Here is a 13,169-nt window from a genome sequence, read left to right on the forward strand (position 1 = left end):
TGTTTTCTTCTGCATTTTTTGGAAATAAAGCTAAGTCTCTATGTTTTCTTGTTGCTAATTCCTGGCTAAGATATTTGAATGTTTGGTATTGGCAAAACTCGCTCTTTTAATGCAGTTTTGTTTAAAATTAGGCAAACTTTGTTTTAGAGACATAAAGAGACTGAAAGCATCATTCTCAATATCGTGACGTCATAAGCGTGCCAAAGGGGGTTGAAACCCCTAACTCCCCCTTGGCTAGGCCACTGCCATGAACTAACAAACAAATTTATAATACAACAATTGACTACTTGCAGCAAGCAGCCACAAATGATGAGCCAGGTAATAAATCTCATCTTGTATGGAACAAAAAAATATAAATCTTCCAGGTGTAACCCCGGGGTATCGATCTTGACCTTTAAGCATTTGAGCAAATAATAATAAAGCTTTTTATGAGAGCAAAAGGAAAACGAGTAAAAATGAATTTTATGAAACCGAAAACAATTTAGGTAATAATTTGTAATTTTACTGATCTCAGTGCAATAACAATGTGTTGAATATTTAAATATACATTGCATTTAGTTTTATATTCTGTTATTAAAGCTGAAGCCCATACCCTCAAATCCAGGGTTTGAATGTGTTGCTTTCTTAGTGGATCATTATTTTCGGTCATACAATAAGTCGTAGTTTTAGTATCAGTTTTGAGATTGTATTCAAACAAAAATCTTTTGTTGGTTGTTCGTAACAACTTGTTGCCACTACCAAAAGTCACCTTTTATAGACAAGAAATAATCTTGCTGAGTTGTCTATTTTTACAAGACAAGGTGGTGGAGCAGCGCACGCGGCAAAGTTTCAAAAATAAATAAGCAATTTACCAACTTGGTGTGAATAGCCCACTGTAGCCACCTTTCTCGGTAAACCCACTTGTAAAGATAAAGATGACGCAGCTGAACTGGACAAGTAGACATCTTTGTTGACTTTAGGTTATAGAAAATAGTTAGCCAGGGTAAGGGCCGTAAAAGGATATTTTGGGCCCGGTAGGTTACCAACGAGATACCAGGGGCTACAAATCAAGACACCTCTAAAACGACACATTTGCTTCAAGAAGGAAAATCTAGAAGGAATTACCAGGAAAATCATCTAGGGAAATGGTGATTTAAAGTTTTTTCATCATAAACCTGGTGCTGTTTCCAACAATAACCTGTCCTGGACTGAATGCAAACACACTGTATTTCACTCTGTGTGGAGCTACATGTACTTGAGAGGTTAACTGTTATTTTTTTATTCACACTGTATGTTGCCTGCAGAATACACAGCGATATCTTCGTTTCCCCCTGGAAAAGCTTCAGGTCACAAAATCATCGCAAGCTCGGGTTTAAAAGTACTTCTGGGTCTTTCTGTTAATATTACTGCCCGGGGTACTCTGAGGAGAATATCAATTCTTCAGTTGTGACCAAAAACGTAGATGCTGAGCGATGGAAACAAAACTTGTTGGAAATTTTAGACTTCTTTGATCTACTGTAAAGTCAGCCTGAGCATTTTTCTATTTAAGACTATTCTTTAGCATTCGCAACAAATACACATCAATCATAAAGGCTTAGTATTACTTAAAGAATAATAGGATCTTTAGTTTCCACTTTATCTATTTATCGTAGTTAGGTATTGGAGTGATAAGTCTACCCAATCGAAATGTGAAGATCGATTTTCACTCATCCTACTGAATTGGTGATTATTGTCCTTGATTTTATTTGGCCAGAAAAAGAAACAATCTGACTTTCAAAAAAATATCAAAGCAGGCAACAATCTTTCAGCAAATATTTTTCACGACGTGCAAGGGTCATAGAATCAAACACTAACAACTAAGTACTGTAACTTGTGGTTGTTGGTAAGCATAAGGTCACAAAGTGCAAATGATTTTAATGATTCCAAGAATGACACATTACTGTTGTTGTGTACAATAGATTAGAATGCTGCTCACAACTCCCTAAGGACAAGACAAGTGGAACAGGTGCCATATGGTGCAAACAGGAAAAATGTTAACAGCAGACAATGCAGACTGCAGACATTGGTGAAAAGTTTCATGCCACCACAAATCTTACACAGTGCACTGAATTTGCAATGTAGCCTACCTGAGGTTTTATTTTGTTTTTTGGAGTAGACTTTCTTGAGATGAACAAGGCAAGACGTGGACAACTAGATAACTCAAGTTGTCTAATTCGGTGAATTAAATCAAAATGTCGGTAATTCTAATCTAATTTGGTAAATTTTATTATTATTTTTGCTCTTGACATAATCATACTGAGGATGCTGTGATAGCGAAATCGATCTATGATTTTAAAAAAATGAGGCTGATGGTATACTGTTTGTTGCGTTGAGTAACAGGACTATACTAATTTGGTAAAAGTTTGTTTTTGATAATTGTAGTTCTAATCTAATCTCCGGCTTTGTCAAAGATGATTCTAGCTTGTCCAACACTATTTTTTAGCAAATGAAAGGAAACTGCCCTCTTATCATCTTCATGCAAGGAAAATGCAACAAAACGATCGAGATCGAAGTGACATCCAGTCATTTCATTGTGCAACAAAGCCATTAAAAACATGGTGGATTTGTTAATTCACCTGCGTCACTATGCCTTCTTCTTCTTCTATTATGTTATGTTCTAGTACTGTGATGGTAGAATGACACTTTGATCCAGATTTTCCATATAGACATTTTTATCCAAATAGAAAATGATAGGCTATGTGACAACTGCGTCTAACTAAATCTAGCTTAAATTATAATGTAATTTGTGAAAACTTGAGGAGCTCAAATTTTAATTCTAGTCTAATTTGTGAAAGCTTGAATAGCTCCAATTACAATTCTAATTAAAACTAGAAAAGCAAAAAACATTCTATCGTCCAAGACTGGTGCAGCGTTCGAAAGGACGTCGATTCGGCACCTATTGAAACCACGTAGCCGCGAAAGTGGCCTTCCTTGTCATCCCGTTCGTTTGATCTAATCTACACCAACCAACATAAGGCTGCATAGGCTACGAAAAAACAACTAATTAAAACTTTATTCCAACGAGTGCACAATGTTGCGTCAAAGTCGTATGAATTTGTGCTGTTCTGTTTTAGTTTCGTTGTGCTTGAAATATTTCATACTACGTTGTTATTGATCATTCGTTATGGAATAAAAAGTCCTGAGAAAGTAGGCTAACACAAGTAACAAAATATCAAGGAAAACTGGAAAAAGCGAACCTATTTACAGACCAAAAATATATGTTAATATAAGGAATGACATGTTATGCGGTTTATGTCAGGAGAGGGAACAAAGCTAGCCCATCAAGCTAATCAGTAGTTTTTTTTTATATCAATTTAACGTCAGCAAGCGAATCTGTGTGAAAAATACTGAACATCTGTTGAAGAAACGGCCGAAGTATTAAGGCTGTATCGGTATTATTCGTTACATCCTTGTTGATAATAATTAATTGGCTTCGAATTTAGATCAAAGGTCATTTAAAGTCCAAAAAAGTTAAGGATAATACATGCTTGATTCCAGATTCTCTGTGACGTGCTTTCGTGTTCATTTTCAAATCAGCCAATGTTTTCAAAAAGCTTTGCAATAGTGATAAAAGTTTTTACTTTGAGACGTTAATGTGAAAGTGATGAATAATACAAAAAATGTGAGCGTTGGAAAAGGTGAATGCTTGCTTGACTGCATTTCATTCCTCACATCGGCAACCCAGCAGATCAATCAAGTATGGCGCCTAAAGCAACACAAAGTTGGTGGTTTATCTGAACTCATTTCCACTCATTTTCTGCAAATAAGTTTACCTGGCATTTTCGAAGCAGCCTGTACCTTTTGACAACTTCTTGATCATTATTTCGCGTGATTGGTCGATCATTAGACTTTGATGCAAAAAATACAGCAACTAGTTGGCATTTTTTGGTTTTGGTTGTATTTGCTAACGCATTGTAGACTTACTGGAGTGAAAGATCAATCGGCCTAACATTCGCATTTGTTATATTTCAAGGTCAAACTATAAAAAACTTTTTGTTTGAAAACTAGAGTGATAATTTCTATATTTGCTTGACGTTTGGTGCTTTCCTTTAGCTTTTTGCAAATGTTAAATCATGTTAAAAGGATTGATCTTTTAGTTAGGTATATGCACTCTATGCAGTGCCAACAAAGACAGAGTTTTACTGTTTTAATCTTTTAAATACAGAAAGTGGTAAGATAGACAAATGCTTTCACTTTTGTAGTCTGAAACGCAATCTGTACTAACTGAACACTTTCAAATTGAATATAGTTTTGTATTGCCAATAATCACGATGAAAACAAACTATCTTACTCACATTTCCAAAGAAGTTAGGTTATGGAACTAAACTGATTTGTAACAAAAAAAACGCAAATTGCTGTCAACTTATTGCCTCGTTCCATCTGACAAGCCGCCATTACGATATCATGTACCTGCAAACGACGCAATTTTCCTAACTGCTGCGTAAACGTTCACCTGATGTAAAGGACGCCCTGAAGTAGATGATTAGAAGTACGATTACATTTTTGCTAGCTTGTGGTTAACGAACGAAATAAAGCTGTGAGAATCGCATCTGGCTCAGGGCAATTTGCTCAGTTGTATGAAATAGATATGGACAGCCACTCGACTTAGGTCTGAGCGTTGCTCTGTTGATTTATCAGAGCGTTTAAAATCATTCAAGCGTTGAATTTCGCTTTGCTTGTACGTCACAATACGAACTATCGACAAGCGACGTGCAATGACGTCGACGATTCAACACCGACTTCAAAGCAGTTTTATTACTATGGGCTTTTTATTCAAAGCTTCAGTGGTGGGTGGGCGGATTTGGTTCCTTCAACAAAAGTTTGGAATTTTCAAAGGTTGCTTTTCAATTGCAAGTTTAATTCACGTCCTATATGTAGGCTGCATGAGTTCTTGTAATAAAATGCAAGGTCGACAATACAAAATTGTGTTTTCGGAGTGTGCGCTTGAGCAACGCATTCTAAAAACAGTCTCCATTCAGCGGCACCTGGTGGATGGAATAATTAACTTATAATACTTGAACAATTGAAAGCTTCACTCTGTCATACTCCATGATCTGGCCTGCGCATTGGCTCCGTTAGAGGGGGGCCGGGGGGTGATTACCCCCCACCAATTGAAGTGGGAGGAAAGGTGGGTAATTAATGCAAAATTACCCCCCTAGTAATGTAGAGATAAAAATTTCATTTTTAACATTTTTTTACTTTTGTGTCTCATTTTCATGTTTTTATTTTGTTGCACAACTTTTGAGGTTTTTGCTTGAAACTTCCGACTCGCAAGACAACGCCAAACTATGTATCCTGTTAAACATATACGCATCACAATGCGCTATGTGTGACGTCATAATTTCTCACTACTACTAACCGTTTAATTTCGCTTTGATCACTCACAAACAAAACCCACTACAGTTGCATTGTTTCAATGTCTTTCGGTATAGATCGCCGCGCTTTGGACCCGGACCATCTCCTCCATGCAACATTCAAGCGACCACCACCTATAAAGCAGCGGCTGAAATCAAGACGCCCCTTTGTGCCTGCCGCACAACAACTCCTTAAGAACGCAGAAGAACTTGGTTTAAGTGCGGCACACTGGACGAACCACATGTGGAACACGGAGTGGCAAAATCACACCTCCACGCTCCGTGACTTCATACCCGACGCCGATTCCCGTCCACCAGGGATGTCCTTCGCAAGGCTTGCGTGGGTCAGGCTTAACCGCCTGCGAACTGGCGTCGGCCGCTTTCGTTCGGACATGCACAAGTGGGGCCTGGCTCCTTCATCAGAATGCGAGTGTGGTGCCACGGAACAGACCGCAGACCATGTCATCCACCACTGCCTAACCCACCGGCCTCCACAGTCCACACGGTGCGCATGGTCTGAGGGTCCTGGACGACGAGACTGCTGAGTGGCTGAAGATTTCCTGCCCTCCAATCTAGCCTGGAAAGATCGCTCATACGCCATCATCATCAATGTCTTTCGGAGTTGAATCGCTGTAACTCGGCGGCTTTTTTCGCGGAGATAGCGTCTCTTCGCCTTTGTTTGAACCATGCGGTGTTTGATGGTTTTGCCATGCCAAGCGATTTTGCTAATGGCAAGACGATGGGTGGCTTTTAAAGTTGATTGCAAAAGATAGCTGAGTCAAGGGACCTGTAGCTCACCCAGCATGGGGTTAAGGGGGCTCAAGCCCCCCAAACCCGCCACCAAAAATGAAGTTTTTGTATGTTCCGCATGTACTGTATACCTTTTGCTTACAGGTTAGTCAGTGATCTCAACGTAGTCCAGGTGGACCACTGGTGGTCCACCAGGAATTTCTGTTGGTTCACAGACAGTTCTATAAATCCTTTATAATTAAAATTCATCAAAATTGTATCATTTACTACAATAAGTTATGTAAGGACTGCAAACAGGTGTAAGAAATTATGTAGCATGTATGATTGTATGTCAGCGTGACATGATAATCATGTTCAATTCGTGATTTTTGATCGATTTTTCTGGAAGTGCTAGACTAGCATAAGCTCAGCAGTTTTTGAACGTATTTTACCAGTTGACAAGTAGGCTATTGAACTGTTTAAGGCATAAGTGAAGTGCTGGCAGGCTTAATCAATAAATCATAGGCTATGTTTCTGTAATTGTTGTGGTGTTGCACGAAGATTGCGCTTCTTCATGGTAGCCTACAAAGTTTCTATAGGGAGAGTAGAGGTATTCGCTGTTTTACTGAATGTTAATTAAATTATTTTATGAATGTCACAGTTGTCACACGTATATTTTTTCAGACGCTAAATTAAGTATTGTATTCTGCAGTGCTTTCAAATTAACAAAATGTCAGAAGCTCATGTTGCTAAGAAGGCAAAACTGAGACATTACCATTTTATTGAAACAATATGTGCAAATGTGCATGATGTTTTGTTAGAATAAAATTTGAAATTAAAATTATGTGTATTCAAGTAGTTAAGCTAAAGTGTGCAAATTAAGAGGGTTTGCTTAATTAGTTTATTAGGCTAAGTATTATTTTATTAAGGACTAGGATTGAACGCGCCTTTGAGTTTTCTGACCTATGTGCAATAGGCTACAGTTTCGACTAGTGGCGTTCATGAGGAGTCAACATAGCAAAGTGGTCCATAGGATATTTTTTTTTAAAAACATGGTCCATGGGCCAAAAAAGGTTGAGAATCACTGGGTTAGATATGAATAAGACACAACATTACAACAGGGCTGACATTGGCGTAATTTTTTTTTTAAATTTGACGAAATTAGGGGTGCTCTAAGTTATCTTATGAAAATTGTCAATATAAGCTAATGAATTGAAAACCTGACCGATGGAAAATGTTAAAACAAATGACTCAATCTAATAGTAAATTCAACCATGTTTAGCCTACGTCATGAAACGTCGAATCAACATAAAAGAAGATAATTTTGTATGTGTAATCAAATAGACTGCAGCGTTATGTCAAACGATCAGATAGAAATGAAAACAAGTATTACATGCGAGGCGAAAGTGATCTTACATTGAATATTGAAATATAGTCGACTTTAATTTGTTCACGTCTGCCTTATAATGCGGCTTGCTATAAATTACTCACATCCAAATTTGTTTCTGCGGGTCGTTGTCTTGGAAACAAACTCCGTGACAAGTTCTTCCATGTTTAATTTCTCCGCCAATTCGCGATGACTACCTATAACGGCCAAATTGTTCAGTCGTTGTTGCGTTTGAGTGCTGCGAAGCGAAGGTAGGTCTTCAAGCGTCGTAATAACGAAAAGGAACGTTCGGCTTCACAGGAAGAAGTTGGCATAACAATGTAAGTTACCAAAGCTGCATATATATTTGGCATTATATCGACCATTGACGGCTGTGCAATGAATTTCTGACGTAGCGTATTTACTGTCACAACATCACCGTCACGTTTGCAACAAGCGAACCACTGTTTGCGTTCACGCAGCAAATCCTTGCGTTCCCAGTCACCATCATAAAATTGTCTTACTTTCGTAACATCGGCTTCTTTCATTGTGGGATTCTCTAGCAGCTCTCGTAGCAAGTCTGCCATTCGGTATGATGAAGAAGGGAAACGGTTAACGATTCCATCTGACGCCGTTTGCAGAATGTTTTTGTAGACGTTTGAGTAGAAAACAGCAATTTTCTTCGAGCCAGACAAATTGTTTTCTCTCGAACGGCACTTCTTGACGCAGTGCGCGTGTATGTGCTTAATTGTTACGCAATAGTACAATCATGTCTGCCTTTGATATGTGTGGCGCTGCGTGCCACCCACAAATGTAAAACACTGAAAATATTGCGCTTTGGTGAAACGACTTTCAAGAAAGAAAAAAAAAACGTTATTTAGCAATGCAAATTTCCATTTGAATCGGTGTATATTGTATGCAAACCAGGGCCCAGGGGTGCTCTCGCATTTATGTTGTTACCTCAGATTTTCATTTTGGGGTGCTCAAGCACCCTTCCCACCCCTGAAATGACGCCTATGGGGCTGAGCATTATAACAATACATTTTACATATTTACAAATAGTTTTAACAGTCGAACGTTTTCGGCTTAGCTTAAGCCCTCATCAGAAACCTTAAAATAGTTATAAAAATCCAATAAACTTCAACTTCTTGAAGGCAAAGTTACATTAGGAAAAGGCAACTACAAAAACATTTGCACCACAGGGAACGTGATACATCAAATAAATGTTGAGGAGAATGGACGCGCCTCCAGCAAATAATTGTTTGCTTAAATTTGGGTTGTAGCGTTTGATTAACACTACGGTAGGCCTACTTCCTGAATTTTGGTGTCAAATTGGGATTTGCCTTTGCGTAAAATTTTAAATGAGCCAGCAGAGAATTTTTGATCTGTGCAAAAAGAAGACTCCATAGTCCATGATATAGTCTTTGATGGCACATTTTTTTAACTCCCTAAAGTTTAGATGCTCCCGTACTCTCGTGGTCAAATCATAATGTCTGGTGGACATACCGATGTACCGTACGTCAATGCCGAATCACACGGACATGTAACACTGCATACGACATTTGAGCAGAGAGACGAAGGCGTCTGGGACTTTAGTTGAAAATACGAACTAATTTTGAATGTTTTGTAAGTAGGAAAAACGTCCACATCAAATTTACTGTTTACAAAATTAGTGTTTTGTTTCAAACTGTTTTTGTGCTAGTTGTTGTTTTCGCACTTATTTGTGATGGAAAACAGAAAGCTAGGCTAATTCTATTTTGTCATACATGACGAAAAAATCGAGATCTATAGAATATTGCGAGAGTTGACGTGGGGATGAGGATGCTGATGGTGCTAGTAGCATGGGGTTCACTAGACTAGGTCAACTTCTAATCTGATGGAGAGAACGAATCTTAATGTATCGGCAACCGGTGGGTTGTGGGCCGTGAGTGCCTTTAAAGATTAATCAAAGGGTTGGGCATTGGCCTATTGTCACTGTCACGATTGTCGCAAATCACTTGGCCGACATTTCTGAATTAGCCTCCCCATAACTTTTTTCTGGGTGCGCTACTGCAAGGGACAGCTATTTGCTGAGTCAAGTAAAATTCCTATTTATTTTTAAATAATATCATTATTTTTTAAATTCCATTTTTTTGTTTAGTGTTATTTCTTACACGGCGCAAATGGCAGGCTTCTTCTGCAGTATCGATCAAGATATCTCCCTACTTTCAGTTGCTGTAAAAGTTAATGCAGTTTAGCTTGTATTTTTTTCTGAGTTGAATGTAGGCCTAGCTTTGACGCTTTTAAAATGTAACCTTTTAGCATCTGAAGTGCAAAATTTGGAGGACTTGATAGATAAATAGATGTTTATTAGCTGCTGCGAAAAAGATGCACAAGTCAAAACACAATGCACATAGCAAAACTGATGAAATGATTACAATTAAAAAAAAAAGAAACTGATGAAAGCATCACAACAGCGGGAGGCTGCGAAGTGACCATTCAAGGTCTTCAAGTCAAGCAGCCACCCCTTAGCTTATCAGTGATAACTTAATTATAATTGGCAAATTGAAAAAAAGACATAATAATAAATAAATAACAGTGAAGCTGTCCAAGATGATAAGAAATTAAAAAATTCAGGTAGGCCAACGTAGCCTGTGTTACAATTGCAAGTCTGATTAGTAATTTAGCATTTGCCTAATATTTGTCAATAATTTTTTTTGTACATTCTTTTAAAAGTTGTGAAGGAGGATTTGCGAATTTCATCTGGTATATTATTCCAAATTTTTGCGCCAGAGTATTTTATTGAGCGTTGTAGTTGTGTATCGATAATAATAGTAATCTAGGTTAGTCGAGTAGTAAAGTTGTGAATTTCGTTGAATTCCTTGAGCCAAGGAAGAATACAGAGAGGGATTTTTGCGTAGGCCTACGTCCAATCGTCCAGTCAAACTTGTCTCGGCGCGAAACATTTCGCCTGAGACGCTGTATAGGCTAAGAAACTGAAGCTTTCAGTAATGCGAAGTGGGTCTGGGAGGCGACCTCCCAAAAGTATATGTGATGCGATAATCCAATAAGCCCCCTGTCGATGTCAAAACATCATTTCCACCCTACTTAAATTACCTCCCCCCATTTTCAGAAAGTGTCCGGAGCCTCTCTGGGCCTGCGTCAGTAGTTCAAAGCCTTTACAACTTAATTAGCCTACAAGTGTGCGAAGCTGCCATGATTAAGCTCTCCAAGAAGCTTTATCAGTTGGAGAATATAGATTCCGACAATCAATCAAAGCAAGCACAGCAGAAGCGGATCTAGGAGATGCACTTGCTCACGTGCCCCTTCTAAAAAAGAGAGAAAAATCATGTAAATTTTTCTCCTTTTGCAAAGGTTTCTCGCTCAATCACAGTTCATTACCTACATGGAGGTCAGGAAATGGAAGGAAGACTTTGAGATAGAAAAATTAATGTTAAAAATGGAAAATTTGGATGATGGGGTGGAAGACAGTTTTCCATCATCGAATTTTCAACACCGTATTAAGACATTGGCTACAAAATTTGTACAATTAATTGAGTAAGGTTTCGTTTGATTATGTTTCTCAAACTGAAATAATTAAATTTTATGTATTCCTCAAATACTAAAAAATAGTGAGGCCCTAACCTAGTAGCTTACCACAGCATTTGGCTGAAAAAAAAAAAACGTTTTAATCTACAGTTGTGAAATAGTTATAGTATTTGGAAGTAGGCGAAACATATTGCGATTTATCACTACATTATTTATACATCGTGACTTAAATCAGTGATCGAAACAATTTTTGCATACAAGTGGCCGAGTGGTTAGCGCGTTGGGCTCGCAGTCGAGAGCCTGTATGTTCGACTCCAGCCACTCGCAATTGCTGTTGTTTCTCTGGGCAAGAAACTTTACGATAATTGCCTCTACCCAGTGATCGATTTCGAGTAATGGGTAGTACCAAATTTAAGTCATAAAAAGAGTAGACAACCGGAAACAGACATTGCAGTCGGCTGCAGCGTGGGTCAGGTGTACGTCGGAAGGCGTACACCGATGCATAGCGCTCAAGTCCGCTTTCTCGCAATGCAGGATAAAGACAAACAAACAAACAAAAAATATTATAAAGCCAAGTACTACTGTAGTTGGTTGGTTTGAATCTTTATCCTTGGACTGAAAAAGCTTCTGATTGGTTATTCCCTAAGTTGGACTGCTTAAAGTGTAGACATTTTGGACCATTCGACGCAGATCCGGTCACCGAGATTGGCGGAGTGAAGTTTCCGATTGTTTAGGGGAAGACGGGGCAAAGCGGAACATCGCGATTTCTCACGTTTTGTACCCTTTGGCTCCCTCTAACTGGAAGCACTAATTAGGCAACTATAAACTGTATTTGGTGTGCAAAAATGGCGACTGGCAGAGCACAACGCGTGTCGTGAGGAAGTAAAATGTGTTTTGGCATAGTTTGTTATAAGAGATGGAAAAGTAGCTACCACATTCGTTACCATAAGCGAATTTGTTAGTAGCTTTGTTTTTATCTTAGACATTGAGACAGTTTTTGTTGGTAACAAAAGCAACTTTTACCTAAAACTTTACAGGTTTCAGCAAAGATGTTATTTTGTAAAGGCTATACTTTGGGGCAAAGTGGGACAGCTGTATTAGGGAAAAGTGGGACAGTGCATTAGAGCAACATGAGACTCTAGATTGTATCTGTGGTTCTTTTGTTGATTGAATTTTTGTTTATAACTCTTTTAGCCTCCAAGATTGTAAAATATTTATCAGCATTCATTTATATTGTACCGGTAGGCCTACTCTGACAATGGTTCGTCGATATAAGAGAAAAACTGAAATAGGTAAATGGACGGATAGGCTATCAATATTAAGAATGCAATAGAAGATGTGAAAAGCAAGAAGTTGTCTTTGAGAGAAGCGGCTAAACAGTACCAAATCATGCAAAAATGAAGTTACATTAAAAAAAAAAATTCTTTTTTGATTTGTACTACAACAGTAGAATGATTCTGCTTGATCTTCGAACCAAATATGCTGACCAACTAAGGCTTTCGATTAAAAAAGAAATTAACTAAATCCAACCATCACTGTTGCTGAAATTACGTTTTTACGAAAAGTGTCCCGCTTTGCCCTGTCTTCCCCTAAGTGTTGTTGCCTGTGAGTTAGTCCATTCACTATCGGTGTCGCTGAATGGAGGACAGTCCTTAAAATGTACTGCTTAAACACACACCTCGAGAGTCGAACCAGTTCTGCTCGAAGAGAGTCGAACCAGTTCTTGTCGGCAGCCGTGGCCGAGTGGTTAGCGCGTTGGGCTCGCAGTCGAGAGCCTGCATGTTCGACTCCAGCCACCCGCACTTGCTGTTGTTTCTCTGGGCAAGAAACTTAACGATAATTGCCTCTACCTAGTGATCGATTTCGAGTAATGGGTAGTACCAAATTTAAGTCATAAGTAAAGTAGACAACCGGAAAACAGACATTGCCGTCGGCTGCAGCGTGGGTCAGGTGTATGTCGGAAGGCGTACACCGATGCATAGCGCTCAAGTCCGCTTTCCCGCAATGCAGGATAAAGATAAACAAACAATAAACAATAAAAACAATAAAAAAAATCTGCTCGATTTTGTGTTTTCTTTGTGCACAAAGTCAAGCGCTAAACTGATCTATCACGGCGAAGGCTACTATAATACTATATATTGCGAAAGCGGGTTCCAATAATGCGCATGCTAAAA

The sequence above is a fragment of the Aplidium turbinatum genome, chromosome 4 (assembly GCF_918807975.1).
Source record: "Aplidium turbinatum chromosome 4, kaAplTurb1.1, whole genome shotgun sequence".
Classification (NCBI taxonomy): domain Eukaryota; kingdom Metazoa; phylum Chordata; class Ascidiacea; order Aplousobranchia; family Polyclinidae; genus Aplidium; species Aplidium turbinatum.